Source organism: Cyprinus carpio, chromosome B1 (assembly GCF_018340385.1).
Source record: "Cyprinus carpio isolate SPL01 chromosome B1, ASM1834038v1, whole genome shotgun sequence".
Classification (NCBI taxonomy): domain Eukaryota; kingdom Metazoa; phylum Chordata; class Actinopteri; order Cypriniformes; family Cyprinidae; genus Cyprinus; species Cyprinus carpio.
The window spans coordinates 28212209-28233671 of NC_056597.1; the positions used below are offsets into that span (position 1 = coordinate 28212209).

The 21463-nt window shown below is 38.0% G+C and overlaps 1 pseudogene; it reads left to right on the top strand.

Moving 5' to 3' along the window:
- The first annotated feature begins 1026 nt into the window (after positions 1-1026).
- Positions 1027-15484, top strand: LOC122135783 (annotated as a pseudogene).
- Positions 15485-21463: the final 5979 nt, after the last annotated feature.

The following is a 21463-nucleotide window of genomic DNA, read 5'->3' on the forward strand; positions in this document are numbered from 1 at the left end:
TTGCATTTTAGGCTGTTTGTGATCTTATTGAAGTTTGTCATTTACTGTAAACCATTAACCATTTTGCACTGCTATGTGCAGAGAGAACATGCATTGAATTTATAACACTCCTCAAATATTGTAATGAAAACAGTCAAATGTGTATCACTTTCAGCTGCAGTTGCTCTGTAAACCAGTCTCATCGCCCCAAGCCGTATTTTACATTTCTTCCAAGGTTACAATATGTGCACAAGAAATTGCATACTGAATTTTATTCAGCTCAGGGTTTAGGAAATAAAACTAATTTATAATACGGCTGCCATGAAGATGGTGACTGACAGCTTAACCAGTGGGTTTGTTTAAACTGTCTAGTTTGATATAATGTGTTCATTATATAATGTTGGCTTTGGTTCTTTCACTGTGAGAAGTATGAAAATGATTGTCTCTTACTTTAGCACCATGAGCAACCAATATGACAAATGGCATGATGTGGCTAATAAATTGTTGCATGTCTAATGCAATTTATCCATGATGTGTGTGCACCAAGAAACACGAGCCTCTTTTGTTGAGGCAACAGCATGTCAAAAAATTTTAAATGCTGCACCAATGCACAAATCTTCCATGAACCTTATGTGATTAAATATATAACTAACTTTTTTTCTTTTTTCTTTCTCTTTCTCCTGTACTACTGGGCATTGACCTGTTTCGTAAATGTATTTTAGCCATTGATTCGATTGAGGATTCAGTCCAATTTGTCTTTGTCTGTATTTTAAACTCTACACCGTGAATCAATCGATCACTTTCTCTCCCAGTGGCACTAGTTACACACACTGTGCATTGCACTGCATCTGACTACAGAGTGTGTTGCGCTCGTGGCTGCGTTCAACAGGAGTCAAGAGACAATCACGCGCATTTGAGAACTTAGGAGCGGTTTACTTATCCATAGGGAAGACTACACAATTGTTCAGTCGGTGCATTTTGCATCGATTCTCACCATATCGACCATTTATAAGTGACATGTTGCCGTTTTTCGCTTGAACACACAAGACACTTTCGCGCGCGTTTGGAACAGTGTGCATCGTGCGCGGTCTCCAGTTCACTTTAGATATTTTACATCAGAAGATTTCTGGACATTTTCGCCATGGCACCGCCACAGAACGGATCTAACCTAACGGGGAACTTTACAAACCAGTTTGTGCAGCCGCCGTGGCGCGTCGCGCTCTGGTCTGTCGCGTACAGCTCCATCCTGGCGATCGCGGGTGTTCGGGAATCTGATCGTCATGTGGATCATTCTGGCTCACAAACGGATGCGAACCGTCACCAATTACTTTCTGCTCAACCTGGCGTTTTCAGACGCATCGATTTCCGCCTTCAAACACTTTGATTAATTTTGTTTATGCCACGCACGGTGACTGGTATTTTGGAGAAGCCTACTGTAAATTTCACAACTTTTTCCCCCGTCACCCTCCGTGTTTGCCAGCATTTACTCAATGAGCGCAATAGCAGTCGACAGGTAGAGTAGGATCACTGTGAGAACTCGATGGATGTCGTGTTAAATGCCATGCTCTCATTCATTCAGTGTCGGAAGTGCAGGATCAGATACACTAAACCCTGCAACACAATCGCAACGGGCCTAAAGTTTTTTTGTGTTTGTCTTTAGAAATGCAATATTTATATATATCCATTTGTCACATAACAACAAAATGTCTTCCATGTTGATTAATTCACACTGACTTTGATTTGGCAGACAAGTTTATATATTAAGAACGATGTAAAACTTATTTGCTAATAAATAAGTAAAATAAATAAATATAAAACCCCCAAATATTTTATAGAAAATACTGATGATGATGATGATGATAATAATAATAATAAATACATTAAATAGTATAATATAATATAAATATAATATAATATAATATAATATAAAAACATGTATTTTATTTTATATTTATTGCAACGTTAATTTTATGGCATGCAATTTTATTAATATTTTCCACAATTGTTTAGGGATGTCATATGTAGTGATGCAATGATTGGTTAGTTTTGACACCATTGCCCAAGTAAATTATTGCCTTACAAAGCCAATTGTTATTCGCTTCCCCCCTTTCTCCCTTTTGTTTCTAAAGAGTTCTATGTGTATTTTTAAATCTGTTTTGATATGGATTTATATATATTTTACAGATTTAGTTAAGGCTGATTTAAACCGTCATTTATGTGTTATTTTGTGTGCTGATATTAGTTTGTTGTGCTCCATGTGTCATTTTTCTTAACTGGGAAAAGTGCCTCAGGCAGTCCTTCCTACTCATAGCACAATGCTTGACTTGAAGTGAATGGCTGCGCAATGATTGTGGATCGGTGAGCTCAGCTAACTTATTTATAGCACATTCAGGGGGCATCTTTGCAGGTGCAGATGCACATTCATTCTATACGTGGAAATCACCATTAAGCATCATGAATATAATTTATTGTATAATTCTTAGCCTGAATTGAAAAGCTCAAATTGTATTTAATCCATTTTGATGATGAATCAGTGGTATTCTTTTAAAAATATAAGGTTGGCAGCAGTTGAGAATTTGTATACATATTAGTACCCTTTTGAAATGTCAGTATAACTGGGTACTTGCTTAGGTAAATTATTTTTGACACTATCTATGGCCCTTGTATCATGAGTGGTTTGAGTTCTACAGTTAAGATGAGTTTTCAGAGTTATGCAGTGCTGTACAATGAGTCCAAGAGCTAGATACTGTAGCTGAGTCTGACGGACATCACTCTAATGTCAACATCTATCTATGACTTTTTCTGTGTCCTGTCAGTGAAACTCATGTCAGAAGCGAGTTGTCACTTTGCACTTGTGAAAATGATAGAAGCAGCATAACTTTTTTATTACATTAGTAAACTGATACCTGAAGCTCATGGTCTGAAGCTTGGGTTTCTGTCACAGGTTGACCTCAACTATGACTTCTAGTTAAAATGTCAGGTTAATCAGATATAAACATAAGCTATTATTCAGCCAACATAACATAGATTTTTTTTTTATATTATATGTATAATATTTAAAATGCTTAAAAGATGAGTTGGCAATTGCTGAGCTGAATTGCTTTGTATTACAATCCTGATATAATATTGATTTATTCTGAAAAGCGGACGTGTTTGAGGATGCAAGGCTTTTATCAACATAGTTTTATTACTGTAAAAGCAGAAGTACAGTGAATTCTATTAAAAAAATATCCTATCATTTGCAAAACCAACTTTGACTGATGTTTTAAGATTAAATCTCAAGTTAGTAATTAACTCCAAATCCAAACTACTATGAAAATATTAGAAAACATTTTGAAACTCGACTGCAAAAATGACTTGAATAACTTGGACATCGACATTATATTTATTTTTTGATCCTGTCACAGTGTAACGCAGGCTTTTCAAAGATATTTGGTTACTGAGGGCATGAAAAATTGAATATGGTCATAAAAAGCTAATTATGACTCATTTTGTTCCATCAACCTTTACTAATAATATAAAGTTGACCTTGGAATATAAAACAAAAACAAAATGTTTTGTTTTTTTGCCAGCCAGTATACAGTTAGCAAACAAGGACATAGTTTACTGCAAGTAGGGAAATTATAACAGATAAGAGAAAACAAGATTCAGTCTTGACTGAGTGTTCTACACAGTTATTTCCTGTGCTCAAAATGTCACATAGCGCTCCAGGCTACATATTTCCACGACCCACATTTGCTGTTACTGTTGTTTTTGCTGGTAGGCAGTCACTACTCTTATATACAGAGCATGGTGACGTCTGCAGGAATTTGCAGTGGGTCAGTGTGCTTGCACTGCTGCATTTGGAGGAAAGTGTGAGATTTGTGCTGACACAACTTGGCCAGACGGTATTTTCATTACGATAAATGTTTAATTTACTGTCAGAGAGATGGCATTGCTAAACAAAACCTCATTCTGTTGGTTTATGAAACTTTAATGAAACCTGTTGTGTGTAACATTTTCAAAGAATAGTGGAGTCTATTAGGTTCAATGTCAGTTCAAACATTTGTCTATGTAGCATCAGTAGCATTACACTTTCATGCGATGTTATTTCGCTGAGTGATGTTAATTTTACATGAACCGAGTACAAAATAAGGCATGACACTCTAAAATCTGCTGTATTTATCTATAGCCTAAGATGTTAATCAGCTGTATTTGCTTTTATTTTAGATTTTATTGAATTCAATTTTGTTTATTCATTTATTTATTTGTGTGTATTTGCTTTTATTTGAGATTTTATTGAATTCGATTTTGTTTATTCATTTATTTATTTGTGCCGGCTGAAAGATTGCTTTTTGGCAACCGCATACATGCATGCATGCATGCATAAATAATCTAACCAGAAAACATCAAATAAAGCCAAAATGTGATGTTTAAAACTAGCTTTTTATTCATTTATTTATGCTAAATAGTATAAATAACAGGATTAGTTTCTTTTAATGCGGATGCCAAATTGTACTGGATCCATCACATGTGTTGGCTTGTGTGAATGTGGCAATGTAACACATCACAGCATGACCTAATGAGCTGTTTTTAATTGCAGTATATTAATTAATCTACGTTTGTGAATGTTTACTAGATACTTGCTGAGATTTATATTCATGACTGTTATAACTAATACACAGTGTACCCTTCAGTCATCTTTCCTGTTGTTTATCCAGATGCCTACATAAGTGCTTTGACATCCATATCCCAAAATAACCTTCTCTGCCCAAGAGTATAATTGGCTGTCTAATAAGCCATTCACTGCTTACACGAGTGAGGTCGTTAACAAAAGCAAATGGCCTATTATCACTCGCGAATGATTTTGAATATGTTAACCACAGAGGCTTAGTCTGACATTATGGTCCAGAGTTCACAAGTAATCAGTGGCATATGATTGGTCAGCGTTTCAATGTAGTTAAAATGAAGAATTGGTGTGAAGGTTCAGTTCTTCTTATTACTGTTCTGTTATGTTGTATTCGCCTGGCAGGTTGAATTCCTCCATAGCTTTCGAGAGAAATATTTAGCTCACACATACAGCAGCAACAGATATGATTGGTCTCTTTGATGTGACCCCCATTATCAATCAGTTATTTAGATCATTACACAACCTGCAAATTAAAAAATCGCCCAACTATGGTGCGTCTTTGATGTTTTATCATATTGATGGTATGTGAGATTGAGCAGTCATCTGTTTGTGTTGTACAGGTACATTGGCCATCATCCATCCCCTGAAAACCACGGCTTTCAGCCACAGCCACTAAGGTGATCATTGTGTGTATTTGGGGTGCTGGGCTGTGGTTTTGGCTTTTCCTCTGTGTTTCTTTTCAACCATCAAAAAATTACCCAATCGGAGACCCTCTGCTACGTTGCCTGGCCGAGACCTTCAGAGGACCCTTTCATGTGAGAGCTCTTTAAATATGCATGCACAAAATTTCTTCCTTCCTCCCAGATTATTTGTAAAAGCACTTTGAGGCACAATCTTGTGTGAAGGTGTTTTTTATTATTATTATTAATAATATAATAAAACACCTTTCACACATAATAATAATAATAATAGTAATTGTTGTGTGGTGGTGGGGTTTTCATCATCATCATCAACAACAATAACAATCCTAATAGTAATAATTACAAAAATATTTGTTATATCACTACTAGCTACTAATTAGAATATATAATATTTATAATAATTAACATCATCATTCAGCAACAGTAGTAGTTAAACAAGTATTATTATTTTTATTATCATTAAACAGCTGTTATTATAATTATTATTATTATTTAATATTATTATTTATTAATTAGTATTACTGTTGTTGTTTGTTGTGTAAATAATGGGAATAATATCAAAGGCAACTATTGTTTATTATTATTATTAACAACCGCAATGCTACTACCACTACTACTACTAGTTGTTGTTAATAATAATAATAATAATAATAATAATACTACTTGTTTATTAATTATTATAAAGGTTATTCATAATAGTTATAATGAATGTTTATTAAATATATTTATTAGTTATGTTTATTATTAAACAACAACATTAACAACATTAAATCTAATTTTAGAATGCAAGAATCACACACTGTATAAGTAGTGTTAGTGACTCCCTGTTTGTATCTTCACTGGCAGCACAGGTGCTATATCTCGCTCTCTTTGGTTACAGGTATCATATCATAGTGGCATTGCTGGGTGTATGTTCTGCCCCTAGTGGTCATGGGAATACCTACACTATTGTCGGGTTGACGCTTTGGGGAGGAGAGATTCCTGGAGACTCATCAGACAACTATCAGGGCCAACTGCGAGCCAAAAGGAAGGTAAGCTGTTCACGTTCTTGAGGGTCTCTTAGATTGACTCTTATAAAACATTGTCTTACCAGAGTCTTTGAGCTGGAGCAGAAGTACAAATGCAGAAAAGTAAAAGAATGGAGAGATGTTATAATACAAACCTGTAAGACCAGGTGGTCCAAGGTTTGGGCAGTGCAATTTAAGTGGTCATTAAATACTAATCCCACGTTCCTGGATGTAGAGCTCAGATGTACAGTGATGTTGTGTTCAACTGATGGAATGACTGGTACACACACAAACACCCGAGTAAACACACCATTAAATGTGGGATCAATAAGATATTAGAGAAGGAAGTACTCTAAAGAAAATGGAAAGGGCTGGATAGTCTGACAGGTCATTTAGATCACGTGTAGGAGGAAGTCAATGAAAGAGAAGAATATATAAAAAGATGCAGACAGTGGTAAACCCAGGCAATGCTGGCTTTTATTTGGTTTAGATTTTTTTTTCGTGCACAAATACTGCTAGCCATGCTAGATGTTTGTCAGACTAATTAAATGTTAATATTTGCTCCTGCTATGGAGATTATAGCAGCAACTGGCAGCCTGCGGTCCAAATCAGGCCTGTCAATCATTTGTATGCAGAACTCCCACTGATTTTGATGAAATCACAAAACTCAGCAGTGAGTTCAGCATTTAACGGTTGTCAGTTAACAGGCATCCACCCATATCCAAACTGGAGTGCTTCATTTTTAAACAGGTTTAAGCTTTTATCTTTTCTTTTTTTGTCCATAAACCAGCTATTCTGCTTTACTGAATATGAACTAGGTTAGCATGAGGTTTAATTGCACTTATTTGATCAAGTTTTATCCAGTCAGTTTTTTTTTTAAATTTTTTTTATTGGGGTGTCAATTAATTAAAAAAAAATCTAAATAATTACAGTAATTGCATGATATACTGAAAAATTATCACATTATTTATAATGTTTTAAATGCAAGATGACGTTTTGTGTGAACCGCTCTACTCAGTCTGTGCCACCTGCTTTAATTATATGTCATTTGGGAGGCGTGTCACATGTAGTACAGGTCAGGGGGTCTTAATGAAAATGTTTAATGATTCATGATCATTACACTAAATGAAGTAGATTAGCAAAGTGACAGCTCTAGCATGACTATGTAAATCTTCAGCCTTACAACAGATGAGTCACAGCAAGCTGATACAGCTGCACATCAGCCCAATCAGCCCATGTCAATGATCCCATACAAAAATATTATATATATATATATATACACACACACACACTCACACACACATTAAATTTCCATATATGAAATATTTTGTCATATGTAGTCTAAAACATATTAGAAATTAGAACAATTTCATATATTTGTTTTAATATGTTGATTATTTTTTTGTATGTATTTTTAAACATTACTATGTTTATGTACAAGTACATGTCATGTAGATGTATATCCATCCTAAAACCCATCAACTTGATTTTATATATAAGTAAATATAAAAGATAGACATGTAAAAATATTTTTTTTGTATTATATGTTGTTTTAATAAAGTTGCATATAAAGATATATTGTTGCCATATATGGTTGCTACATATACCACAATACCATGTACAAATCATCATATAGATATTAACATGAAAATTTACTAATTTTACTATGGGAATTCAATTTTTTTCATGTTATTATATTCATCTTTATCTTCTTATAGATAGCATATATGACTATATATCATATCACTCTTGATATAGGGCAGTATATGTCATATATTACATTTGCGTATCATATGGTGACATTAAAAAAAATGCGGAAAAAGAACCTTCAAAGAAGAATGGACAGATACTGTATGTTCACTGATAAACTCTGTACTTAAAGTGTTTAAAATGGCAAAATATATAATTTGTCTGTACTTCTTGGTAATGTGAAGTGATAACATACTGGACCAGTAAAGGGAAATAATTTTCAAGGAAAAAGAAGTATATTTTACTTTTGACTTTGTCCATTTATGCTAAATGCTTTAGTTTTGTTTTATGTAAAATTTTTAGATTTCAAATTAAATGTTCAGATCTCATAATTACTCATTTTAAGTGGAAAATATTGCGCTTGAAGACATGAGATGAAATTCCCGGGATTCCCGGCATTTATTGACATGTTCTTAGCACTGAATGCAGTAGATTTTCCTTGATAACCTTGACACGGTAGTGGTCAGCTTGGGGGCATTTGCACAAAAAAGCACTTAAATTAGTATGGTTGATCTATAGCATTCTCTGACTTAGCTAATGTTAAACCAATCAAGAAAAAGTAATCAAAAAAATCCCAATTAGATGGGACAAAAACACAAAAGCTTAGGCCTTCTTCTAATTTCCTGTTCTTTCACAGTAATGTACTGAAATCAGTGAAAAACATATAGATTGCTTTGTGGTTTCTTTTCTAGTAGACTAGTGACAAATGAATGTAGACTAGACTGATGTGGAAAGCGGTTCTGAGTGACTTTTGGTTTCGTAAATTTGCTGTTGTTTTAGCGAGTATAGCTCTATTTGTTTTCTCTCACATTTGCACCAGAATCAGATTTGGAGCGTGTGATCCCTTCTGTCTCGAGGTTAGGATTCTTGTATAAATACATTAGTGCCACCTTGATGTATTCTTCTGTGTATCATGGATGAGAATCCTGCAGGCACCTCTAAATTTAGCCATTGGAGAAATCAGATAATTAGAGCCAGATGGTCCATTAAGTGGAAATGATGGTGACATACTCAATTGATGAGCTATTTAAGATGTTTTAAAATGAAGTTTTTCAAAATGTTCACAATATTGCAGCTCAACAGAGAACATGCATTCAAGATGAATCTGGTCTTGCAAGCCATTGTTAGGCTTTGATGAGACTCGCTTAGTCCTGGAATACAGCCGTTCACAAGTTCAATAGGCATTTTGTATATTCTATATTCCAATCAATAGCATTCAGTGCTCAGTCTGCGGGTATATGTTTCATTAACGGCTGCTGCGATTGTGCTGGCTCTCTATTTCGATCAGCGCTACATCTTGCTCGCTCCCTACGGCTGTCCCTTATCATGTATCTTTCTTCCATTAATAGCTGGCATGCCGAATATCTGTATTTGGAGCCAGTTAGCTCTTGCACGTTCCATATGCCTTCACTTTATGTGTGATGTGTAACAGTGATTATGAAACTCAAAGCATGAAGCATGGTTGTTCCTGTAGCTAATTTTACATAATGATTATAAAAATTGTGTAATTTTTATTTGATGAAAAATTTGCCTTATTAAATGAACTATTATTTATAAGATTTTTTTTCCTTCTGGTTAATGAAATGGAGGAATTTTGGTCAATATTTTGCTAAATGTGTTTTTGTGCTAGTATTCCTGGCACCTTGTCTGGTATAGGTCTGTCAGGGATAAATAATGATGACAATAAAACTGCCAGTAGTTGGCAGCAAGTCCATGTTTTAATAAATGATTTATTGAATCATTCAAATCAAAAGATTCATTCAAAACGGCTGATTCAATTAGAAATTAAACAAGTGAGTCCATCTTGAATGGGCCGTTGAATCACTGGCTCACTCGATTCGTTCAAAATCTGATTCATTCAATAAACGGAAAAACTGTGTTGCTATGCACTGTTGTACAAAATTAATAGCCCATTTGTGCTTGCGCGCACATGTGCTGATATTCAGAAAAGTACATTGCTTGTGCAGTGAATATAAAAACGTAACAAACTCATACATGGTTATTTTTTTTTTCTTTCATTGCTTGAATTATAAGGGCATTCTATTATTGTATTCTAACTGGCTTCATTGCGCCAGTGAATGTTTTTGGGACTCTCAAGATGTGTTTTTGTTTGGTTTTTGCAAAGTCGGGGGTTAGTTAGGGATACTTTTTGTCGTTTTTTTCTACATGGCATCCCCCCTCTATTCGAGCCCTGGGTTTAACCATATATGTTATGAAGCTACGTTGTGGTACTCCTCATGAATGCGCATCAAAGACTGACACCAAAAGATTTAAGGCCAGAATGGTAGTAAGGACTTTAAAATAGTCCATGTGGTGAATGGCAGTAGAGACTGACTGGAGGCATTACGGATGAACCACTGATGTCACATGGACTACTTAAACGATGCCCTTACTACCTTTCTGGCCTTGAAAGTGTCAATTTGCATTGTTGTCTATGCAAGGGACAGAAAGCTCTCAGATTTTCATCAAAAATATCTTCATTTGTGTTCCGAAGATGAACGAAAGTCTTACAGTTTGGAACGACACAAGGGGTAAATAACTAATGACAGAATTTTTCATTTTGGGTGTATTATCCCTTTAACCTTAACATCATCTTAATCCAGAGCAAGGATGCATTGTTACTAAACATAAAAATTTGTCATTTAAAACTTCATATGTTATCATCAATTAGCTGAAAGCTTTAGCCCGTTGCACTTGACTTCGCTTGTAGGATTTTAGACATCATGGGTCGAAAACCTCACAGAGGTTCATCTGGCTTCAGGATTTACCAGGCTGTGCTACCTTTGGATTTTCAAGAATCATGTATTAACCTGTAATCTAAACCTGAGGAAAGTGAATCCTGCCAGTTTTGCTCTGATGATTATGGATTAGGAGGCTCTGTTATGGCGCCAGACTCAGATCATGTCACAATGGCTGCCCTCATTTTGTCTCTCAAGGCATGTTTTTTCTCTGGTTCTTTGGAAGGTGTTTTTGGTTGTGTTTCAGGGGTGGGCCCATGTATTTATTATTTATTTTTAAATCAACTGTTCAATGACAACGTAGAATGAAACATCCAGCTATTGATTTTCTTTTTTTATATATAACCTTCTAGCTTACAAATTGACCACGTTCCTGTTGTGGAATATATACATTTTGTTTCTTGTTTTTTGTGGATATATTTATTTGTGTTTAGTATCATATCTATATATATAGTATATATATATATATTATATATACACACACCCCACACACACAGAGGTGGCCCCCCAAATGATTAGAAAACACTAGTATTATCACCAGCTAATATGGGTTTTAAGTCAGTTATTTCTATCGTTTGCTGTAGAGGGTCCGTAGGAGTTATCAGTTTTACATTTACAAACATTCCATTTTGCCATTAATTGTAATTGTCATTAATTGTAATAATCCAGTGAGATTTTTAGAGTGCCCCTACACAGAGATCTGATCTCATCATCATTGAAACTGTTTGGTATGACATGAAGAAACAGAACAACTGAGACAGACTCAATCCAGCAGAACTGGTGGCAACTTCTCCAAGATGCTTCAAGACGCCCTGCCTGCAAGCTACAGTACTGTTAAAAGTTTTAGGCACTTTGTAAATTAAGGATTGCTATCAAAATAATGTCATAAAATAGCTTTTCTTTATCAAGTCAACTTCTATTAACTAAATAATAATAATCCGCTGAAGAGTCCACAGAGACCCCGAGGGGGGGGGGGCAGATGCCAGGAAGCGCCTGCGGGTCCTGAGCACACAGAGAGGTGAGGAAAACAACTTGCAGCTACGAGCACCGGAGCCTGAGCAAGACAAGACAGGACAGGACAGGACAGTAAACAATCATGACACTGGCAGTCAGAACAATGAACCACAAATAGGTTCCTTCATGACAAAAGACAGCAAATTCTGGATTTAGTTTGTCTCAGTTTGTTCTGTTTCTTCATGTCATTCCAGGACAGACTGGATGCTGATTAGATCATGGTGTTCTGTGTGGAGCACTGCTGTGTCAGACTCCTTGTGCAAACAAAATTCTCATTGGATTATTACAGTTGAATGTTTGGAAATGTAAACTGGTATTTTCTACCTGAACAACTACAGCAAAGACAGAAATAACTGACTTTAAAACCATTTATTTATTTTTTTTGCTTGTGAAAATTACTTAGTGTTCTAATAATTTTGGCCCACCACTATATATTCAAATATTCTTTCACACAGCATACCACAGGATGGTGGTAGGTGTAATTTGGCTACATAAAAGTTTTTTTTTTAAAAGCTCTGTAGCAAATTACATTTAAGAGAGCAAGTGTAACTGTTGGTGTGTTGTATTTGTTTGTGCTCGTTTACCATCTGACACTGTGGATTCAATTGAATTTGTGTTAAAAGTGTATGTAAAGCGTTCAGTTGCAAAACTATTTAAACATTTCAAGAGCGTGCTGCGAATAATTATAATCTAAATTTTGAAGTGCAAAGCATCAAATCCAGCTCTGGCTGGAAGACAATGGACTGCTGCCATAGTGTGTTAACTGCAAACACAAAAGCACACTTGTGAAGTTTTGCTTATCTCATCCAAAAACAGCGAGAGCTAAGTGCCTGAGCCACAATACTATCACAATCCATTTCCATCCATATTAGCTTCTGGCTTCTCCACTGGAAATCAGAACAAAAGGTGCTTCTGGAACTAATTGTAACCATTTGCACATAAATAACTGGTTGGAAAGGTTACCTTTAATAATAGCTGGTTATTTATATGTGTGGAGGCAAATCAAATTTCTTCTTCCTTTTAGGCCTTTTTCGGGGGAAACAAATTATTGAATTTATAATTGATAACGTTGAGTCATTTGAATAATCCAGTCTGATTAGACAGTTTACTAATCAGAGGAGCCTTTATGCTCTTGCTGTACAATAAAACTCACCTGTGCTAGTAATACATATGGGAACAAACTATACTGTATATGTGTTTACATTCATCTGAGATGTGAACATTAGTACGCAAATTAATTAAAACACGCAGTTTATCACTGTTGATACCTTTATTTGAATATAAAATATTTACAGGATTAACAATCTACAGGCTGGTTACAGCAAACAGCACATCACTACACTCACAAAGTGAGACACTCAAAACAGATTCACAAATATTCTGTACAATCAGCCCCTGAAAGATTGTGATCCATTTTCTCTCGCATGAGCTGTTTTCGACTAGCTTTAATTTTTCTCTAAAAAACTATTCAAAATGATAGTCCCAGCACTGTTTTCTGGAATGAATATATTCAATGCATCGTAATGGCCAGTGTTACAGACTTTCTGTCATCTCATTCAAGCCAGATCTGTTTTGCAAGTCTATGTGTGAAGGTACTGAACATAGTTACTCTTCTTATTTTTGAATATGTGACTCCACCAACATGCTTTTAGGATGCAGCTATGTTAGTATTTATTATATTTTTGATTTGATTTGTATACCCAATAAGCCAAAAAATAAGCCAAAAGAGAACAAGACTGAAAATCATGATAAGCTAAATTCATGTTTTCTTACATACAGTTTCTTTCAACCTTACATTTTACTTTTATAAAGTTTTCAGTTGCAGTTAATATAATAATTTGTAGAACAGTGCAGCATACAACTGTCGCCCTCCCACTGTATACAGGACATGATGCAGAACGTGAAAAAAATGAGTGAACATATTTATTTGCCAAATCCCTTTGTGTTTCACAAGCACCAGCCCAGGGGGGGATATGTGGGGGGGACGGGGGGGGGAGTAAGTAATGTAAAATGGGACTATGGGGTTTTATTCGTGGCTGGATTATTGCCCCCGCTTTAATTATGGGGTTGACACAGCAAAACACAACTCGGTGGTGTTTAAACAGAAGTGCCCATTATCCTGGTATAACATATACAGGGAAGACAGGTTGTGGACTATATCTGGTGAGGTTAAATCAGCTCTTGATATTGTGCATTGTATTGAGGTATAAACTTTTATCAAATTTTCTGACACATTTATTGATGTAATGGACCTTCTCCTGTGCATTGATATATTTTGACAACAGTGATTTAGGTTTTATCAATAAATATTGCATAGATCTCTTTCTACTGTAACTCCTGATTCTATGCACCAGAGGAAGTGATGTAACTGATAATTGCATTGTAAATGAATTTTTTTTGGGTGACGGGATGGTTCAGTTCACCTGCCTTGCTCTGTTTAAGAATACCATGATTCCTCTGTCCAAGCAGTCGTTGGCTGAATCAATACTGATTAGGATGAGAGTGAGTATGCTAGCTGAAGTTCAAGAGTGAGTTTATTGCCTTACTGACAGTCTGAAGTGAATCAACACCCCACTGTCAAATTGGTCCTCTTGTTATAGTATGCAGTTTCAGTTATTCAGAAGAGTACCTTTGAGGTTTATTTTTTGGTTTTCTCCCCCCCCCCCCCTACAGTCTGGGTTATGCGCTCATGTATTAATCTTTTTTAAGATAAGCCAGTGATGTGGAAGATAGTTTTTTTCTTTCAACAGCTACATAGCAACAAATATTATCTTTTTCTTTCTTCCTTATTAAACCACCCATAAAACTCCAGAAAAAAAATAAGACTGTTTTAAGATAATTTATTCAGAATTAAATCATAATTATAATTATTATTTTTAAGGCAAGCCAATCCCATGTGAATATGGGGAAAAAAGATATAATAGGCATAACTAATAGATTTCCCTAGTTGATTGATTACATTACAGAATTTGCAAACAATTTTGCCACCAAAGTTTTCCATCCAAACACAGTCTTGCATAGTAGTCTCCATTTCTGCTACCTTGTGCTGCAGAGAGCAAACATCTTGGTTGCTCACCCATCACGAGACGCTGATCCAAAAAGACTTTTTTAAGAAATGCCAGCCCACAAAGTTTTTACAAAATAATATATATATATATATATATATTTTTTTTTTTTTCAAATTCAGTTGGTTGGTTGCCTAAACAACTACATTTAGATACTGCTGTTAAGGAGACAAAGGCACAATGAAGTTTATAACAAAAAATTTAAATGGTAATCCACATGAAGAAGAGGGTCTAACACACAGGGTAACATTCAACAATACCGGACAAAGGAAGACGGGACAGACTATACTTTAAATACGGGAACAAATGAAAATAATTAACCAGGCATACCTGAACCAAATTACATAATCAAACGGAGACAGAAACTAGGTCAAACAGAGCACACTGGGGAAACAAAATACAACAAAACATCCATGGGTGTGACAATTCACCCCCCTCCCTGAAGGAACCTTGTGCCCCAGGAAGAACAAGGGGAGGTAAGGCGGGGGACTTAGGAAGAGGACAAAGGAGTGGAAATAAGATGGTGACTGGAGATGTCAAAGGGCTTGCAGGAAGGCAGGCAGACAAATACTGGAGGAGGTTCGGGCGGAGGCCCGACACCTGGGAGGAGGACGACAAATAGAGTCCAGGGTGGAAATGAAGGAGGGAGGAGCCAGGGCAGGTCAGATGGAGGGAGGAGCCAGGGAGAAGACAGGAGGGACTTTGAGCAGGAGGAGCCAGGTGGGACCCAGGCCACAGCCATGATTGCGACCCACGGTGGAGCCAACGGATGGGGGAGGCATGGTTAAGGAAGGACTGAAGGCTCCAGGGGCCAACCAACAGTGGTGGAGGAACCCGAGACGGAGAGCTGAAGAGCCAGGGTGACTGGGAGGATCTGAAGGGCCAAGGTGGAGTAGATGGCTCCGGTGACCGAGGCGGAGGTGAGGATCTGGAAGGCCACTGTGGAGCTGGAGCAACAGATGACCAATGTGGAGCTGAAGGGAAGGAGGAGCCTGACAGAGCCAGAGGGATGGAGGGATGAGGTGTAGCTGGAGGAGTGGAGTTCCGAGGCGGCAGATGGTCGATGACTGACCAAGGTGGAGCTGGAGGGATGAGGTAGCCCGGTGGAGCTGGTGGACTGACTGGCCATAGCGGAGAGAAGGGAGCTAGGAGCCATAGTGGAGCTGCTGGGTCGAAGGACCGAGGCGGAGTCTGGGATTCAGAGGCTGGAAGCGTAGAAAAAGGATCCTCCAGCCATGACACCAATGGAGACTGGCAGACCCACTGTGATCCCACCGCACAGATCGTGGGCTGAGGGTGAGCAGAGGGGCTGACAGCAGACAGTGGTGGCAATGGTGAGGACTGGTGCAAAGGTAGTGGGAGATAGGGGGTTGTGAGGGTGTTTTGGATGTTAGTGGTGTGTGGTGTCAGGGGTAGTGGGAGAAGGAGGCTGGGCGTTAGTTTGTTATGCTCTTGTTTTGATGTTTGGTTGTGTAGCAAAGAAGAGGTTCTAACACAAAGGATAATATTCAACAATACCGGACAAAGGAAGACAGGACAGACTACACTTTAAATACAGGAGTAAATGAAGATAATTAACCAGACACATCTGAACCAAATGACATAATCAAATGGAGAAAAAAACTAGGTCAAACAGAGCACATGGGGGAAGAAAACACAACAAAATGTCCATGGGTGTGACAACTACATTAATCACCTTAAACTTCCTATATTAAATAATCTGGTTTCAGGAAGGGTGTTTCTAGCCTTTCATCAGTACTGGGGCACAGCCCCGCTATCAAGTATTCTCATATTTTGATACTCTTTTTAATGTTGTTTTGGACATAACTGGATGTTAATGGTCTTTACCTGCATTAGTTCATTGTGCACAGAATAAAGAGATTCTTTACCATTGACAATCAATATAATTCATTTGCAAGTCTGGTTTTCTACAATGGATAATCAAACTGAATCACAAACAATTTACGACATTTTTACAAACCTGTTTGTTTGATTAGTTAGATAAAGAGTGTTTTTTTTTTTGTTTGTTCGTCTCTAGTTCTGATGCATTTGTTAGATTATATGGGAAAATAATTCTCTGATTGCTACATGGTAATCTTCATTGACGCATTAGGATTTATCTGTTATATTTACTTCATTCTTACAGATGTTTTTGTAGACTACTTAAAACTATAGCTATTGTTTGGGAAAACAGAATTATATAATTTTGCTTCTTTCACATTTCACAACACTTTCAAATTAAAATCTCCAGTTGTGCTACAAGCATGTTTAATTTTAACCTAAAACAGATCGATGTGACTACAACAAAGTTTTATAACTTTAGTTGTTGTATATACTGTATCAGAAATAATATGTCTGGTGAATGGTCTTAAAAGTTTTATGAAAATAATACACCCCCATGCTTATGCTACCATAAAAAATTCCTGGTAGTGTTAAAAAACAGAAGCCCAAAAAAAAAAAAACCTGCTAATGTAACACCCCGTTGTTCGTTAAAAAAGAAGAAAAAAAAAAAACCTTGATAATGTAAAAACGTGTTCACTGAACCATTGAGTTTTGCTCATTTAAAGTTGTGGTTCTGTACAAGGTGAGCTATCAAGCAAGTTTACTACATCAGAAAAGCCATACATATGAAGCTGGCAATGTGATGCAAATGACAAAGTGTATTAGTTAACAAATCATGCTGTATCTGGGCATTACCATTTTGCGGTCATAATATCATAAACCCCACGTAGGGGTGGGCGATATGCCGGAGGACAGTTTTAAAGGCACCTTATGTCCGTTTTCGCCGCCTAGAGGGCGCGTAGTCCCACGCAACCACCGACACATAGGTGTCGTTTGGAATGCTGCGCCATGACTGAGTCGGTGGGCTTTTGTTGGCTTCATCTCCACAGCACCGCCGTCCGCCCGGAATTCCTGTCTGGCTGAGCTAATGTCTTCCCGCTTGGGTTGTTTCTCGTTATGGGCCCCGCGGAAGACAGGCCATCGAAGTGAGAAGTTATACGATGTCCGCGGAACGAGCGTGACAGTTTATTTTCGACTTTGCCAAAATTAGGGCTTGAGGTCGTTTCCAGTGCGCCCGGTTTGTGGTTGGGGGGGAGTGCCCAGATTTGATGTGTTTGGTCCCCGTTTCTTGTGTGTGTTGCCGAGGACTGCCAACATAACAGTTTTTGAGAACCATAGTCGTTCGCACTTGTTCGTCAAAACCATACTGACTCCAATCCGACCTGACTCGTAAAGAAGCCCGAAACAATCGCTGCATTTCAGAGTTTTAGGCACTGAGGGACTCTTTTGAAACTATCTTCTTTCTTCTTGCAGTGCCACACTTCTTTTTCATCTCTCTTATGCTCTCTATCAGTGTTTTCATCAGGACTTGTCTCAACTGGTTTTCAATTCTTCATTCTACAATCGCTAGCCTGATCCTCAAGTCTTCTATTTGGCCACGGTGGTCCAGTACCTATTTCAGTCGCCAAGTCACCAAATGGACGTCTATGTTTTTTTTCCGGCCGACTCCTTGTCTTTGGCTCTATCTCTGACGTGAAAGGGCCAGGGCCGAGATAAGAGACAAACAAACGAGACCCTTTGTAGTGGCGGACAAACGCAAGTGCCGCTTCCTTCAGCTTCCGTAGGCAGAAGCTTCTGTCTGGGACGTAACGGGAGGAGAAACGCTGGCTTTGCGGTGCAGCGTCGAGTGGCAACACAATAAGCTCTCCCCTTTACCCCAGGCAACCTTCTCCACTTTCCGCTCCTGCTGCCCTGTAGATTCAGGCCACTATGTCTGTTGGTGTCTCTAGCATATGACGGCTCGTTCTTATGGGCATCTCTGTAGGTACCAACCAGAGTGGCTGGACTATGATGACAATGCATCATCGGAGTTTCTTTGAAGAGTTGGAATTCCAGAATCAATACCTCACAGTTAGGGTCCTACCTTGCCTATTTTTCTACACCAGATTAAGCATAACTTTAATCAGTGTCTGTGAAACACTCTTGTGTAGGTACTCTGATCTTGCCTTTGATTGATTGTTTCACGATATTATCTGTCTGAACCGAATGGTCCTTTTTAGAGGTGGTTGATATAAAACCCCAAAACAAAACATATAACCCAACAAGCCCTTTGATTCTCAACAGCAAAATAATCTATATCTTGATAGTTATGAACAGTATTATTCTGAATATATATATACATTATATGTATAAAATCAGAGCGTGCTTTTAAAAAGTAGTATACAATATTGATCATACTATTGGGGGCAAGACAATGTCAGCCTTCGGGGGAAAAGTGCATTAATCATCCATCACAAAGATTCAGGGTGTTGCTTACTTGTCTGTTACCAACAACCTCAGCGATCTCTTGTCTGGGCCTTGGATACCATTAACACGAGTTAGTCGTTTAAGCAAAAAATAAGGTTCAGTTTAGACCTACGCCCCCCCCAAAATAACCCCACAATACTAAGTGCACTGAAACAACTAAACGCTATATCTAAAGCACTGCTAAACAACTCAAGCTACAAGTTCTGTCTTGCAGCATACGCCTGTGTCTGTGTTTATGCCGTTTCTATTGCAGCTTTGATAATCGACTTTCTATTTTAGTTTTTAATAAATCGTCAAACATGTCTACCTTGCCGACAAGTACATGAACTTTTTAAGATCATCAACAAACCTAATTATACAAAACAACATGCGTCTTCATAAATAACATGACCACACGCCGACGATCTTAAAAACTCCAGTGAGTAATGTTTCAAGGGCACACAATTCTGCAGGGTGGATAGTAGTATTATAATCCTTTGTTCATCTAGTTGTATTGATTTTCCTGAGGTGGGCATCGTAGCTGAATCTTCAGATTGTAAGAGGACCATGCAACGCTCCATTGCGTTGTCTCAGTGGTGACGGCACTGAACAATTTCCTTAACGTCCTTCGTAGCTTGCGCTAGGCAGCTCCTCCAATCAGGGCCCCCTTTTTTTGCACTGCTTGGGACCGCCACAGTCACCGCTTGCAGGGATGGGAACATGGCTTTTGTTTTATGGCAGAATCCCCTGTCCGGGGCAGACGGACACTTGCTTGCAGCGAGCGCCAGATAGTTTGAAGGACCGGAAATGAAAACCTGCTCGGATGGAGCGTCGCACACCCGTGGCGTCCACGACACGGTGAAAAATACCAGTAAGCCTCATGGGAACTTTCTGCGACATACAGTTTTTACATCGAATAGTGGCAATTACAACTTTGTCAACACACAGCTTGTAGGCTTTTTTATTTGTCTTTTTTTTACACCGCAGGCCCTTATTCAATAAGACCTCATTTGGTGTTCTTGCTCTGCGGCAACTGGGTTGGCCGGGGTTTTTTTCTTAGCTGCAGATGATTGCTTGTCCCGAGTGTCTACCGATTGTGGTGACATTGACCACGAATTTGGTATCGGCCGAGGTGGTTGGTGCTGTTGGGGGTGGTGCTGGATGCTGTGGGGCTTTGAATGCCAAGCCATCTCTAATGGAGTAAAACCTCCTGCATTATAAACTAGCGTCTCACTCTTGGTAGATCTAATTGCTTCTCCACTGTTTCTCTTTGGTGTGGCATGTGTAAAAATAGGTCCGTCACAATGTCAAAATGACGAGCGGCTCTTGTTTCGTCTAGGCTATTTTCTGTGGTGCAATCTGGGGAGTGCACCCCCTGGGAAGTGCATTGCTGGGCTGTTTTCCGCCACTCCCCCCCCCCCCGGTCGCCTGTCCGTTTTTGTCCCGCCCCACTCTCGCCCACGGGGCCCGGCCGCAGTTACGCTTCTTTTCTACCTGTAAAACTCACCGGTTAATAATTTGTGTCTATTTACATACACGGGGTGATCAAAAAGTTCAGAGATTCATTCCATGCTAACCAACGGAAAAACACTGTCCTCTGCGGGCTAATGTTTAGCTAGATATATATGTGTGTGGTGGCTGTTGTGGTGATGTGTGTGTCTAATATAGATAATCATGTACTATTATATATAAATATAAATAACTTTATGCAAGCTAATAATTACTAGTATTTAGCACTATTCATTGTTGACACTGATTCTATAATATATATCTCAAACAGGTATTAAATGACACACCAATATGAATGCAGTTCTCCTGTACATATTCACGTTTGCCTTCATTTTTCTTTTTCCAGGTGTGTGAAAAATGATGATCATCGTAGTGGTGACCCTTTTCATCTGTGGCTGCCATAACATGTATATTCCTTGTGACGGGGTTGAACAAGCAAGCTGGGTAGGTGGGACGTTCATTCAGGACTGATTAATTTGTCAGTCATGGTGGCTTTTGCATGCGCTCCACCATGTACAAAACCCCTTATTTACTGCTGCCTGAACAGTGGTACGATCTCAACGTAGGCATGACACAGAGATTTATGACACAACGGCATTTTGTCCTAGCAACATTGAGTGTTTGTTCTCTCGTGTTTAGCATGAAATAGTACATTAGCATGGCAGAAGTAATGAAACACACTGGAAATGTTCTCTTTGTCTGAAATAGACTCATAAAGTAAATCAATGATTGAACTGAAAGTGTTAGTAGTAATCAGTTTTCAATGCAAGGGACAGGGATAGGAACACAGGCTAAGCGATGTTTG